Here is a 16,706-nt window from a genome sequence, read left to right on the forward strand (position 1 = left end):
ATGAGAGCCTGACATGCTCTGAGTCTGTGATTTCCTGGGCTGAAACTTTGAAATGGTTCAGTAGCCAAGGAAAGCAAAGGAGCTTCAATGATCCCCTCTCACAAGGGAGGAGGCAATGGATGCTGTTTCATTCTCGACATGAATAAAGAAATTTAGAAAAAAAAAAAAAGGGAAAAGGCACCTCATCAAAGAAGATATACATCTGGCAAATAAGCATATGTAAAGAAGCTTAATATCATGTCATTATGGAATTGCAAATTAAAACAACTTATTAGAATGGCTAAAATCCAAAACACTGATACCACCAAATGCTGACAAGGATGTGGAGCAACACACTCATTGCTGGTACAGACACTTTGGAAGACGATCTGCTAGTTTTTCATAAAATTAAACATGCTCTTATCATACCATTTAGCAATCACATTTCTTGGTATTTACCCAAAGGAGTTGAAAACTAATGTCCACACAAAAACCTGCAGCTTTAGTCATAATTACCAAACCTTGGAAGCAACAAAGGTGTCCTTCAGTAGAAGAGTAGGAGAGTGGTACATCCAGACAATGGAATATTATTCAGTGCTAAACAGAAATGAGCCATCAAGCCATGACGACATGGAGGAAACTTAGATGCATGTTGCTAAGTGAAAGAAGCCAATCTGAACTGGCTACATACTGTATGATTCCAACTCTATGACATTCTGGAAGAGGCAAAACTATGGAGACAATAAAAAGATCAGCAGTTGTCAAAGGACAGTGGAGAGGGAGGGATGAATAAGGCAGAGCACAGAGGATTTTTAGGGCAATAAAACTACTCTGTATGGTACTATAATGGTGGACACATGTCTTATACATTTGTCAAACCCTATAGAATGTATAACACCAGGAGTGAACCCTAATATGAACTATGTGCTTTGGGTGATAGTGACATGTCAATGTAAGTTCATCGATTGTAAAACATGTACTGCTCTGGTGGAGAATGCTGAAGTGGGGGATGTTGTGCATGTGGGGAGAGGGTGGGCAGGGGGTATATGGACACTCTGTACTTTCTGCTCAGTTTTGCTGTGATCCTAAAACTTCTTTGAAGAATAAAGCCTTTTTTTTTGTAAAGGCAAGGTATACAGCAAACAGTTTAAACTTTATTAGCTTAAAAAAATTGCATGGAAATACATCAACTGTCAATAGTCAGTTGCCTCTAAAACATGGAGAACATCTTTATAATCTTGTGTTAGGCAAAGATTTCTTAAGCCAACACCATTAACATTCACTAAGAAAAAAGATACATTGAGCTTCATCAAAATAAAGTTCTGTGTTTTTTTTGCCTTTCTTTTGTTTAATTTTGTAATTGCATTTGTATCTTAATAATCCACATAATTGTAGTGTTTAAGACTATTTACAAAAACAACCTTCATGGGAGGTCTACGAATCAGTACTTCTCTGGATCTTCTCTGTCACTTTGAAAACTACTGACAGACTTTGTTCTTTTTAAAAAAAAACATCATGTATGTGTGATAAAAAAATTCAAGGAGGACAATGTCAATGCCTAGTCCAGAGCAAGGGTGACAAGAATTTAGTTTCTTTAAAACAAAGGAGGTGCCCTTGCACCTGCAGGACAATTTGTTGCGCCATCCATAGGGAGGAATAAGCTTCCTGTTATGGCTGCAACTGCTAAGAAGCCAGCCTTGCTGCGATTTCTCCCAGATGGTTTAGATACTGTGTGGCTGACAGGGTCTTGGTGCTCCAGCCGGGTGTCAGGTCTGAGCCTCTGAGGTGGGAGAGCCGAGTTCAGGACACTCATTCACCAGAGATCTCCCAGCTCCATGTAATATCAAACAGCAAAAGTTCTCCCAGAGATCTCCATCTCAACGCTAAGACCCAACTCCACTCAATGACCAGCAAGCTACAGTGCTGGACAGCCTATGCCAAACAATTAGCAAGACAGGAACACACCCCACCCATTAGCAGAGAGGCTACCTAAAATCATAATAAGGTCACAGACACCCCAAAACATACCACTGGGCACAGTCCTGCCCATCAGAAAGACAAGATCCAGCCTTATCCACCAGAACACAGGCACCAGTCCCCTCCACCAGGAAGCCTACACAACCCACTGAACCAACCTTAGCCCTGGGGACAGACACCAAAAACAATGGAAACAACAAACCTGCAGCCTGTGAAAAGGAGACCCCAAACACAGTAAGTGAAGCAAAATGAGAAGACAGAGAAACACACAGCAGATGAAGAGGTAAGGTAAAAACCACCAGACCAAACAAATGAAGAGGAAATAGGCAGTCTACCTGAAAAAGAATTCAGAGTAATGATAGGAAAGATGATCCAAAATCTTAGAAATAGAATGGAGAAAATACAAGAAACGTTTAACAAGGACCTAGAAGAACTGAAGAGCAACAAACAATGATGAACAACACAATAAATGAAATTAAAAATTCTCTAGAAGGAATTAATAGCAGAATAACTGAGGCAAAAGAATGGATAAGTAACCTGGAAGATAAAATAGTGGAAATAACTACCACAGAGCAGAATAAAGAAAAAAGAATGAAAAGAATTGAGGACAGTATTAGAGATATCTGGGATTAAATGGACCAACATTCGAATTATAGGGGTCCCAGAAGAAGAAGAGAGAAAGAAAGGGACTGAGAAAATATTTGAAGAAATTATAATTGAAAACTTCCCTAATATGGGAAAGGAAATAGTCAATCAAGTCCAGGAAGCACAGAGAGTCCCATACAGGATAAATCTAAGGAGAAACACACCAAGACACATTAATCAAACTATCAAAAATTAAATACAAAGAAAAACTGTTCAAAGCAGCAATGGAAAAGCAACAAATAACATACAAGGGAATCCCCATAAGGTTAACAGCTGATCTTTCAGCAGAAACTCTGCAAGCCAGAAGGGAGTGGCAGGACATATTTAAAGTGATGAAAGGGAAAAACCTAAAACAAAGGTTACTCTACCCAGCAAGGATCTCATTCATATTCGATGGAGAAATTAAAACCTTTACAAACAAGCAAAAGCTAAGAGAATTCAGCACCACCAAACCAGCTTTACAACAAATGCTAAGGAAACTTCTCTAGGCAGGAAACAAAAGAGAGGAAAAGAGCTACAATAACAAACCCAAAACAATTAAGAAAATGGTAATAGGAACATACATATCAATAACTACATTAAATGTAAATGGATTAAATGCTCCAACCAAAAGACATAGACTGGCTGAATGGATACAAAAACAAGACCTGGATATATGCTGTCTACAAGAGACCCACTTCAGACCTAGGGACACATGCATACTGAAAGTGAGGGGACAGAAAAATGTATTCCATGCAAATGGAAATGAAAAGAAAGCTGGAGTAGCAATTCTCATATCAGACAAAATAGACTTTAAAATAATGACTATTACAAGAGACAAAGAAGGACACTACATAATGATCAAGGGATCAGTCCAAGAAGAAGATATAACAATTGTAAATATTTATGCACCCAACGTAGGAGTACCTCAATACGTAAGGCAAATGCTAACAGGCATAAAAGGGGAAATCGACAGTGACACAATCATAGTAAGGGACTTTAACACCCCACTTTCACCAATGGACAGATCATCCAAAATGAAAATAAATAAGGAAACACAAGCTTTGAATGATACATTAAACACGATGGACTAAATTGATATTTTTAGGACATTCCATCCAAAAACAACAGAATGCACTTTCTTCTCAAGTGCTCATGGAACATTCTCCAGGATAGATCATATCTTGGGTCACAAATCAAGCCTTGGTAAATTTAAGAAAATTGAAATCATATCAAGTATCTTTTCCGACCACAACGCTCTGAGACTAGATATCAATTACAGGAAAAAAATCTGCAAAAAATACAAATACATGGAGGCTAAACAATACACTACTTAATAACCAAGAGATCATTGGAGAAATAAAAGAGGAAATCAAAAAATACCTAGAAACAAATGACAATGAAAGCATGGTGACCCAAAACTTATGGGAAGCAGCAAAAGCAGTTCTAAGAGTGAAGTTTATAGCAATACAATCGTACTTCAAGAAACATCTCAAATAAACAACCTAAACTGACACCTAAAGCAATTAGAGAAGAACAAAAAACCCCAAAGTTAGCAGAAGGAAAGAAATCATAAAGACCAGATCAGAAATAAATGAAAAAGAAATGAAGGAAATGATAACAAGGATCAATAAAACTAAAAGCTGGTTCTTTAAGAAGATAAACAAAATTGATACACCATTAGCCAGACTCATCAAGAAAAAAGGGAGAAGATTCAAATCAATAGAATTAGAAATGAAAAAGGAGAAGTAACACGTGATGCTGTAGAAATACAAAGGATCAGGAGAGATTATTACAAGCAACTATATGCCAATAAAATGGACAACCTGGAAGAAATAGACACATTCTTAGAAAAGCACAACCTTCTGAGACTGAACCAGGAAGAAATAGAAAATATGAACAGACCAATCACACGCACTGAAATTGAAACTGTGATTAAAAATCTTCGAACAAACAAAAGCCCAGGACCAGATGGCTTCACAGGCGAATTCTATCAAACATTTAGAGAAGAGCTAACACCTATCCTTCTCACTCTTCCAAAATATAGCAGAGGGAGGAACACTCCCAAAGTCATTCTACAAAGCCAAAATCACCCTGATACCAAAACCAGACAAAGATGTCACAAAGAAAGAAAACTACAGGCCAATATCACTGATGAACATAGATGCAAAAATCCTCAATAAAATACCAGCAAACAGAATCCAACAGCACATTAAAAGGATCATACACCATGATAAAGTGGGGTTTATCTCAGGAATGCAACGATGCTTCAATATATGCAAATCAATCAATGTGATAAACCATATTAACAAACTGAAGGAGAAAAACCATATGATCATCTCAATAGACACAGAAAAAGCTTCTGACAAAATTCAACACCCATTTATGATAAAAACCCTGCAGAAAGTAGGCATAGAGGGAACTTACCTCAACATAATAAAGGCCATATATGACAAACCCACAACGAACGTCATTCTCAATGGTGAAAAACTGAAACCATTTCCTCTAAGATCAGGAACAAGACAAGGCTGTCCACTCTCACCACTACTATTCAAAATAATTTTGGAAGTTTTAGCCACAGCAATCAGAGAAGAAAAAGAAATAAAAGGAATCCAAATCAGAAAAGAAGGAGTAAAGCTGTCACTGTTTGCAGATGACATGATACTATACATAAAGAATCCTAAAGATGCTACCAGAAAACTACTAGAGCTAATCAATGAATTTGGTAAAGTACCCAGATACAAAATTAATGCACAGAAATCTCTTGCATTCCTATACAGTAATGATGACAAATCTGAAAGAGAAATTAAGGAAACACTCTCATTTACCATTGCAACAAAAAGAATAAAATACCTAGGAATAAACCTACCTTAGGAGAGAAAAGACCTGTATGCAGAAAACTTTAAGACACTGATGAAAGAAATTAAAGATGGTACCAACAGATGGAGAGATATACCATGTTCTTGGATTGGAAGAATCAACATTGTGAAAATGATGATACTACCCAAAGCTATCTACAGATTGAATGCAATCCCTATCAAACTACCAGTGGCATTTTTCACAGAACTAGAACAAAAAATTTCATAATTTGTATGGAAACACAAAAGAGCCCTAATGGCAAAAGCAATCTTGAGAAAGAAAAACGGAGCTAGAGGAATCAGGCTCCTGGACTTCAGACTATACTACAAAGCTACAGTAATCAAGACAGTATGGTACTGGCACAAAAATAGAAATAGATCAATGGAACAGGATAGAAAACCCAGAGATAAACCCACACACCTATGGTCAACTGATCTATGACAAAGGAGGCAAGGATATACAATGGAGAAAAGACAGTCTCTTCAATAAGTGGTGCTGGTAAAACTGGACAGCTACATGTAAAAGAATGAAATTAGAACACTCCCTAACACCATACACAAAAATGAACTCAAAATGGATTAAAGACCTAAATGTAAGACCAGACAGTATAAAACTCTTAGAGGAAAAGATAGGTAGAACACTCTATGACATAAATCACAGCAAGATCCTTTTTGACCCACCTCCTAGAGAAATGGAAATAAAAACAAAAATAAACAAATGGGACCTAATGAAACTTAAAAGCTTTTGCACAGCAAAAGAAACCATAAACAAGACCAAAAGACAACCCTCAGAATGGGAGAATATTTTTGCAAATGAAGCAACTGACAAAGGTTTTTTTTTTTTTTTTTTAAAGAAGATGTTGGGGGTAGGAGTTTATTAATTAATTTATTATTTATTTTTGCTGTGTTGGGTCTTCATTTCTGTGCGAGGACTTTCTCTATTTGTGTCAAGTGGGGGCCACTCTTCATCGTGGTGCACAGGCCTCTCAATATTGTGGCCTCTCTTGTTGCGGAGCACAGGCTCCAGACGCGCAGGCTCAGTAATTGCGGCTCACGGGCCCAGTTGCTCTGCGTCATGTGGGGTCTTCCCGGACCAGAGCTCGAACCTGTGTCCCCTGCATTAGCAGGTAGATTCTCAACCACTGTTCCACCAGGGAAGACCTCGTTCAAGATTTTTAAAAGCCACCTAGCTGACATCAAAAGGCTGTAATCAATGAAAGCATACCTCTCTTCCCTACCACAAAATTTAGAATAACACATTCAATATAAAGGTGACAATATTAAGGTGACTCCAACAGGTGAATTTTCATTATGGTATCTATAGCACTGTGAAATATCTGTCAACTGTAAGCAAGATGATTCCTGGGCTGGAGTAACTCAGGCTTTCTCCTGTTGTGTGTTAGCAGCCTGTGTTGATCTCAGCAGCCCACCTGCTGATGACCAGTGTGACACGTTCCTGAGATGGGAAGCGCTAAAGTTCTGTGTTTTGAAACACACTGTTGAAAAGAGGAAAAGATGAGTTATAGACTGGGAGAAAATATTTGTGAAAAACATATCTATATCTCTCTATATAATATATATGTAAATAATCAAGAATAAGAAAACAACTCAATTATTAAGTGGACAAAGTATTTGAACAGAAATTTCATCAAAGAACAGGTATAGATGGCAAATAACCACATGAAAAGAAGTTCAACGTCATTAGTCACTGGGCAAATATAAATTAAAGCCATAGTGAGACATCATTATATACTTGTTGGCATAGAAAGAAAAAAAAATGACGATTCCAGTACTGGCAAGTTCAGCCCTCATACATTGCTGGGAGGAATGCAAAATGTTACACCACTTCAGAAAACAGTTTGGAAATTTCTTATGTTAAACATTCACTTACAATATGACCTGGCAATTCCATTCCTAAGATAAATGAATATTTATTCCCACCAAAACCACTATTCCCACGAAAACCTATACATAAATAGTTATAATAGCATTTTTATTCATAATTGCTACAAACTGGAAACAACCCAAATGTCTTTCAACTGGATAGATATTAACTGTGGTATGTCTATACAATAGAATACTTAGCAATAAAAGGAAATACTGCTGATATACACAATAATATGGGTGACTCTCAAATGCATTGTTAAGTGAAAGAAGATAGACTCAGAAAATTACGTAACATGAGATGCCCTTTACGTGACATTCTGGAAAGGGCACGAAACAGATTAGTAGTTGCCAGCAGATGGGGGTGGCAGGGGATATCGACTACAGAGAGTCATATGGAATTTGAAAGGGGGGATAGAACTGTTTTATTTATTTTAATTTTCATGGTGGTTACACAACTCTGCTTTTGCTAAATCTCCTAGAACTGTATAGTTTAAAGGGTGACTCTTAAGGTAGGTAAATGTGATGGTTAATTTTATGTGTCAACTTGACTGGGCTAAGGGGTGCCCAGAGAGTGGTTTATGAGGAAGTTTCCAGAAGAGATTAACATTTGTATTGATAGACTGAGTAAAGAAAGTTGCCCCCACTGGTGCACGTGTGCATCATCCAGTCTGTTCTTGAGGGTGTAAATAGAACAAGAAGGCAGAGGAAGGGTGAATTTGCTTTTTTTGGCTTGAGCTGGGACATCCATCTTCTCCTGCCCTCAGATATCTGCTTATGGTTCTTGGGCTTTTGGACTCAGACTGGGAATTATACCATTGGTCCTCCAGTTCACAGGTCTTTAGACTTGGACTTACACCATCTGCTCCCCTGGTTCTCAGGCCTTCAGACTCTGAATTACACCACCAGCCTTCCTGGTTCTCCAGCTCGCAGACAGCAGATCATGGGACTTCTTGGTCCCCATAATAAAATGAGCCAATTCCTGTAATAAATGTCCTCTTTATCTATCTACCTATCTATCTATCTATCTATTTATCTGTCTATCTATCTACTATTGGTTCTGTTTCTCTGGAGAACCCTGACTAATACTCTAAATATATATCAATAAACCTGACCCTCCTAAATAAAAAATCCATATCAACAGAATAAAGAAGAATCATATAATCATCTCAATAGATGCAGAAAAATGTATTTGAAAAATTCATTAAAAACACTCATTCATGATAAACATTCTTAACAAACTAGGCATGAAAGGGAACTTCCTCAACTTCATAAAGGATATCAAAGAAAAACCTACAGATAATATAATTAATGGTGAGATACTGAACAATTTTCCTCTAAAATGGGAAAAAGGTAAGGATAGCCACTCTCCCATTTCTATTCAAAATTGTTCTGGGAGCCCTAACAAATACAGGGAGGCAAGAAAAAGAAATAATAGAGTTACAAAGGAAAAAAATATTAACTTTGTGTGCACAGATATGATTGTATATGTACAAAAGCAAAGGAATCAATAAAGAAACTTCTAGAACTAATAAGTGCTTCGTACTATGGGGCACAAGATCAATGTTCAAAATTATTCCTATTTCTATATACTAATGATAAACAATTGAAAAACAGGGTTTAAAAGATGCCATTTTAAAGCAACAAGTTCTCAGTCAGAGAAAAATACTGTATGATATTGCTTATACGTGGAATCTAAAAAATACAACAAACTAGTGAATATAACATAAAAGAAGCAGACTCAAAGATACAGAGAACAAACTAGTGGTTACCAGTGGTGAAGGGAGTGAGGGGGAGTGGGAGGTACAAACTACTGGGTGTAGAATAGGCTCAAGGATGTATTGTACCACGTGGAGAATATAGCCAATATTTTGTAATAACTGTAAATGGAAAGTGACCTTTAAAAATTGTATATATAGGGCTTCCCTGGTGGCGCAGTGGTTAAAAGTCCGCCTGCCGATGCAGGGGACATGGGTTCGTGCCCCGGTCCGGGAAGATCCCACATGCCGCGGAGCGGCTGGGCCCGTGAGTCATGGCTGCTGAGCCTGCGCATCCGGAGTCTGTGCTCCGCAACGGGAGAGGCCACAGCAGTGAGAAGCCCGCGTACCGCAAAAAAAAAAAAAAAAAAAAAAAAGGTGTATATAAAAACAACACCACCAACTCCTCGGTAGCAGTGAGCACATCTAGTGGCCAGATCTTTGTTTCTAAAACCATTCTCCAATGAACAGGAGCAGGGTCCTTGGTGAAATGGCTGATTCTAGGACTGGGACAGGAAATACACAGGATGAACCTGGAGCATCCTGCAGTGCCAGAGAGTAAGTGCTAAGAGTAACTGCAAACAAACAAAATCAAAAACCACTTTGATAGGGATATGTCAAAGCAACACAAGAAACTGAAAGAGCTCCCAAAGGCTCAAAGCTGGAACAATTTGTTCAACAAAATAAATAAAGTAGTACTAGATTATAATCCAAAGTATGTAATAAATATCTGTGAGTCCATACTCTTATAAACAAATGACTGAATAAATAAATAAATGGGGAAGGAAAGATCACCCATGCAGAAGAATTCCAAATAATTTATGTAGATATACTACTTCCACACTCCCAAAGTGTGGCTGACCACAGTGACTTCTTTCCAAAGAGTATGTATGGAGTATAGTATGGAGTGCGGGGAAAAAGTAACTTTACAGGGGAGAAGCCTGACCAACACTGCCTCAGCCAGGTGATCAAGGAAGGTAAAATCAAGAGTGATTAGTATGTACATTAGCATGCAAAAAAGGGTACTGCAGTACCCTTGTACCCTTGCACTGCAAAAAAAAAAAAAAAAAAAATTTGTTTTCATATTGCAAAGACATGTCCTCATAAAAGAAATATAATTATCTAATGATACAATAAATATTTGTTTAAAAAATTGGGGGGCAAAACTAATAAAAGCAAACAAAACCTGTATCAATGTCTAACAAATTAAATATTCTTAAAAACCAAATTTTATAAATGTAAAACATTAAAAACTAAAGTCATTGAACCTTCTTGATACAATCTATACAAAAAAGACTAAGGAAGTCTGAATAAACTCTGGACTCTACTTAATAACAGTGTATTAATATGGGTTGATTGATAGTTACAAATGCACCATACTAATGTAAGTTGTTGACAACAGGGGAAACTGAGTATGTGGGGCATATAGGAACTCTGGACTATTTCACAATTTTTCTTTAAAACTGTTCTAAAAATAGTTTATTTTTAAAACGCCACTCACAATAACATCAAGAAACATAAAATATCTAGGAAGAAATTTAATGAAAGACGTAGAAGCCCTCTATGCTGAAAACTACAAAATATTATTGAGAAAAACTCAATAAAATATGAACAAATGAAGATGTATTCTATGTTCAAAGATTGGAAGATAATATATTTCAGATGTCATATTGTTAGGATGACATCCCATTTTTGTTTTGTTTTTTTAATTTGAATTTAAAAAGATTAAAGTATAGTTGATTTACAATATAGTGTTATTTTCTGGTGTATAGCAAAGTGATTCACATATATATGAATATATATATAATCATTTTCAGATTCTTTTCCATTATAAGTTATTACAAGATATTGAATATAGTTTCCTGTGCTACACAGTAAATCCTTGTTGTTTATCTAGTTTATATATTGTAATGTGTATCTGTTAATCCCATACTCCTAATTTATCTCTCCCAGCCCCTTTCCTCTTGGTAACCATAAGTTTGTTTTCTATGTCTGTGAGTCTGTTTCTGTTCTGTAAATAAGTTCATTTGTATTAATTTTTTAGATTTTACATATAAGTATTATCACATATTCATCTTTGTCTGACTTCACTTAGTATGATAATCTCTAGATCCATCCACATTGCTGCAAATGGCATTATTTCATTCTTTTTCAGGGCTGGGTAATAGTCCACTGTATATATGTGCCACATCTTCTTTATGCATTCATCTGTTGATGGACACTTAGGTTGTTTCCATGTCTTGGCAAATAGTGCTGCTATGAACATTGGGGTGCATGTATCTTTTTGAATTAGAGCTTTTGCCTTTTCTGGATACATGCCCAGGAGTAGAATTGCTGGATCATATGGTAACTCTATTTTTAGTTTTTGAAGGAACCTCCATACGGTTCTCCATAGTGGCTGCACCAATTTACATTCCCACCAACAGTGTAGGAAGGTTCCCTTTTCTCCACACCCTCTCCAGCATTTATTATATGTAGACTTTCTGATGATGGCCATTTTGGCTGGTGTGAGGTGATGGCTCATTGTGGTTTTGACCTGAATTTCTCTAATAATTAGTGATGTTGAGCATCTTCTTGTGTGCCTGTTGGCCACCTGTAGATGACATCTCAGTTATAATTCCATCAGAATTTTTGTAGAAATATCAATTTCTACTTATTAAAGCTGATTCTAAAAATGCATATGAAATTGCAAAAAGACCTAGAATAAGCAAAAAAATCATAAAGATTGAAGTTGGAGGACTTATACATTCAGATTTCAAGACATATATAAAGTTACAATAGATGAGACAATATGTACTTGGCATATGGATTATTAAATAGATGAATGGAATAGAATATCAAATCTGAGTAAACCCATAGATACGGTATAACTTGATTTTCTATAAAAGCACTAATGCATTTTGATGGGAGAAAAACGTCTTTAACAATAAACGGTATTGGAATAACTGAATGTTCTTATGGAACAAAAATGAACCTTTACCTCTACTTCACACCACACACAAAGATTAATTTGAGATGGATTATAAATTGAAATACAAAAGCTAAGTCTATAAACCTTCTAGAAGAAAACAGAGGGAAATATCTTTGCAACCTTGGCGTGGAAAAAGAATTCTTAGAACTCCAAAGTACCTAATCAGAAAAGAGAAAAAATAGATTTGACTTCATCAAAATTTTAAATTTCTAATAATCAAAAGACAGTATTAAGAAATGAAAAAAATCACATTCTAGTGGGAAATATTCATGAGCCACATAGATCTGAAAAAGGACATCTATACAGAATATATTTTGAAAACCCCCTACAAACAAATCCGTAATAAAAGACAAATATAACAGCATTATGAAAAGGGCAAGAGTTGTTTTTTTTTTTTTTTTTTTTTTGCTGTACGCGGGCCTCTCCCGTTGCGGAGAACAGGCTCCGGACGCGCAGGCTCAGCGGCCATGGCTCATAGGCCCAGCCGCTCCGCGGCATGTGGGATCCTCCCAAACCGGGGCAAGAACCTGTGTCCCCTGCATCGGCAGGTGGACTCTCAACCACTGCGCCACCAGGGAAGCCCAGGGTAAGAGTTTTAAACAGGCTCTTCATAAAAGAAGATATAAAAGCTGCTAATAAGCATATGAAAAAGCTCTCACTTCCTCTTCCTTTTCCTCCAACGCCTTCTTTAGCCACAGGTATCAGATAGGTGTGTGTGTGTGGGTGAGGGGAAAAGGAACCAATAGGGTGAGTGTGTGTGTGTGTGTGTGTGTGTGTGTGTGTGTGTGTTTTTAGAGAGAATGAGAGAGAGAGATTAAGGAACTGGCTTTTGCGATTGTAGAGGTTGGGGAGTCTAAAATCTGCAGAGCAGGTTGGCAGACTGGAGACCCAGAGAAGAGCTGAAGTTGCAGCTGAAGTCTGAAGGCCTACTGGAGGCCGAATTCCCTTTTTCTCAGGGGAGGTCAGTCTTTTTTCTCTTAAGGCCTTCACCTGATTGGGTGAGGCCCACCCACATTATGAAGAATAATCCACTCTACTCAGAGTCTACTGATTTCAATGTTAATCTCATCTAAAACTTCTAGAATAGTGTTTGACCAAATATCTGGGTACCGTGGCCTAGCCCAGTTAACACGTAAAATTAACCATCACATTCAGCAAACACTGACTGGACGTAACATCCCTAGGTATGCCTGATGGTGATATAGTAATGAAGGAGAGAAAGGTTCCTGTCCTCAGCTCTCCACAGTCTGGCCAGGTAGGGCAGCTGCACACAGAGGAGGAGGCAAAGAGCTTAGCCTGCAGGTGGGCATGAAGGAGTGAAGGGAGGGAAGGTGACATTTGAACCAAGTCTTGAAGGTTTATTACTATATCCTGAGCTCCCAGAACAGTGCTTGGCATATAGCAGGTGCTCAACAAGTATTTGTGAATGAAGCTGAAAGCCATAGAAAGAGAGGTAGATTAAGATAGTGACAGTCATCACATGCCTGGCTGAAGAGTTGAACACAATGGAGAGTGACGAATGGATTTTAAACAGCACATGAGATCAGCATTGACAAGCAGTTGGTGGCCGTGAGGAGAAAAGACTGTAGGGGCTGACAGGGGAGACAGGAAGAACCATCCAGAGTCTAGTACACTAGACCAGGCATGACGTAAATAGGAAGCTAGCTAAGGCGTTGACAAAGCCTAATTGGTAAGGGGTGAAGAGGAGGTTTAGGAGGTGGGACTGAACGTTAGAGAGGCTCCAGGGATGCACCCAGCACAGAAGGCCCTCATATACCCTTATTTTACAGATGGGGAGTCTGAGACTCAGAGAGGGGAAGCAACTTGCGTGTGGCCACACAGCATGCTGACAGCATATATTGGACGGCAACTCAGCTCCCATCTCTGGTCAGGTGTTCCTTCCATGCCAGACAGTCTGTGTTCTGCTCTCTCTTGCTCTCTTAGCCAACCTTGTCCTCAGGAAATTTCCAAAGTCATCCCAGCCTCTGCAGTGGGAGGGGAGTCCCCAGGCCTCCTTACTCAGCGCTGCCTCTGGCTGCTGACAGGCCGGAGAGGCAGTGGGTACCGCGGTGAGCGAAGGTCACCTGAGGCTTCTCCTGGAGCAGCTGCCTGCTCTGCACAGCTATGAGGCTGACCCCCAGCGGCAGTTGTTATTTTAAGTAATTCATGCTGGAGGAGGAAGCGACTGAGGAAAATGTGAAAATGAGTAGCTATTGCGAGATGTGTGTGATAAATGAAGCAGGGAACATAAAGACAGACCAAGAGGCACATCTGTTATTTTTGTTCCTTTTTATAGCAACATCTAAGTCAGACTTTTCACACCAAGTAGGAAACTTAGCTGCTGAGCGATTTCCTGACCCAAGCACTCATGAGCCCGGATGGCAGGGGAAGGAGGGAGGGTGCCGTCGGGGCCCTGGGAACAGTGTGTGAGCCCTCAGAGAAGTACCCCAGGCCCAGGCGCCAGGCACAGCCGATCTGAGGCTCTGAGCAGGGGGGGCTGGAGGGCTTCGAAGGCCACTGTTCTTCTCACTTCCCCTCCGTTTACTGAAGAATAGGGTGGCGACCTCAGTCAGCCCCTAAACCCAGGGATGTCCGCACCCACACTGCCCCTCACCAGCAGCCAAGAATGCAAGGGGGCCGTTTTCACAAGAATATGGACCCGGTACCCTGAACCTGGGGGAATGCTGGCTTTCTCTTTCAAGGCGCTTTCCCTCTGTTGAGAGGCAGAGGGAGTGCCCGGTGCCGCCGTGCCAGTGGGGACTGAGCCTGGGGGTGGCCAGAAGTGTCCTGGCGGAGCAAGCTTCCTGCAGGGGGACTGTCTCTGTTCCGAGACTCATCAGCGGCTCAGAGGAGGGATTGAGGGGCTGCTGGGGGAGCCGTATCCCTGAGACGGCCCCCGTCAGCCTGCTCAGGGCCTCCCCTGGATGCACACGGGAGGCTCTGGAGCATCCTGGGAGCGTGGAGGGATTAAGCCGTTAGCCACGAGCGCCTTCGCTCTCATTGTTTGTTTCTGTTGATGGTGCGCTCAGCTGTGTGCTGAGCGCTACTGTGGGACTCAGGGAGAGAGGGGGTCTGCCCTTGCCTGGGCACAGTAACCTCCTGGTTGGAGCCGGAGCAGCTTCAGAGAAACAAGAAGTACAGATGAGCGGGAGGACGGGAGGCAAGACCAAGGCTGGGAACAGGGGCGGGAAGAGGGTTCCAGGAAAATGATTGAATACTTGGAAAAATTGCAATGAGGCATGCAGCAGAGAGGGACATGGCCTTGTCCAGGAGTGGGGCTGGAAACCACACGTCCACAGACCTCCCTGTCAGCATGACTGGGTCGTTTTCTCCAGCATTGGGGACAGCCTGGAAGCAGAAGTGGGTGGCGAAGTCATCACTGGCTGTGCATTGGCCAGGCAAGCCCTGCACAGCAGGAGGACCATCCTCCCCTTCTTCCTTTTATTTGGAGCAGGAAGTAAGCAGCGGCTAGGTGTGGCTATGTGACCAGGTTCTGGCCGATGAGAGATAAGAGGACGGTGTTGGATGGGAAGGTTCCAGAGCAGGAGGATAGACTGCTGGGGCTCTCCCTTTTGTTCTCCCCTCCTCTTCCTTCCTCCGTTATGCTGTCTGGAATGTAGACACCATGGCTGGTGCTCAAACAGCCATCTTGGACTATGAGACAACGTGCAAACAGTTAAGAGAAGAGCATGGGTCCCCCATCCACTTAGAGCCACCATCCCCTCGGGGCTAACTACCTCTGGATTCCTTTTATGTGAGAGAAAAATAAACCCTGATGACCTTAAGAACTGCTATTTTGAGTTTTCTATTATACGCCACTGAACCTAATTCTAACAGACACAGATCAAGTATGAGGAAATTGTGGGTAATTATAAGGATGTCAGTAAAGTGATTGACCATGGGGTCTGAGCAAAGTAGGAAAGAAGCCAGGAGGTGGCCGGTACACTGGGAATGGGGACTCCAGCACCCTTTGGGCACTAACGCAGCAGAGTAGTCTATTGGGAGCAGGGGATCTTTAAGAATGGAAAACAGGAAGTTGTGGTTAGAAAGCAGAATTTCTGATTTTATGGTTTCAGAGTCTGCGTGACAAGATGTGGTCATAGTAAGTGCTAAGGTTTCCTAAATACTTCCTGTGCGACCGGCTCCCTTTTAAGTAATTGGTGTGCCTACACTCACTCCTCACTATAATTCTGGAAGGTAGTTTCTTTTATTAGCCTATTTCATAAATAAAGAAACTGAGGCTCAGAGAGGTCAAGAAACTAATCTGAGGGGACGAAACTGGTGACTGGCTGGGTTGGCAGTAGAGCCCAGGTGGTGTGACTCCAGCGCCCAAGCTCTCAGCCAGCCCTAGCTTCTGCCTTGCACAGCACTGGGGACCATCGGGCAGAGCGGCGAGAAGCGTGTGAGCCCAGCGGGATGAAGGCCTGCGAGACTGGCCGGAGGCTGGGTGTGCGAATCCTCCAGCATGGTGGCAGGAGGTGAGGTGGAGGGGAGGCAGTGAGTCACAGCACCAAGCGCTGAGTCGACAGACCCCTGCGCTGGGCCCTGGGGTTCTGAGGGCTTGGAAGACGACACAGGGCCCTAGGGAGCCAGCACCCTGCAGCGTGAGTTAGATTTCGGCTGAAGCAGAAGAAAGGTAGGCTCTAGAACCAGATG

Source organism: Orcinus orca, chromosome 15, assembly GCF_937001465.1.
Source record: "Orcinus orca chromosome 15, mOrcOrc1.1, whole genome shotgun sequence".
Classification (NCBI taxonomy): domain Eukaryota; kingdom Metazoa; phylum Chordata; class Mammalia; order Artiodactyla; family Delphinidae; genus Orcinus; species Orcinus orca.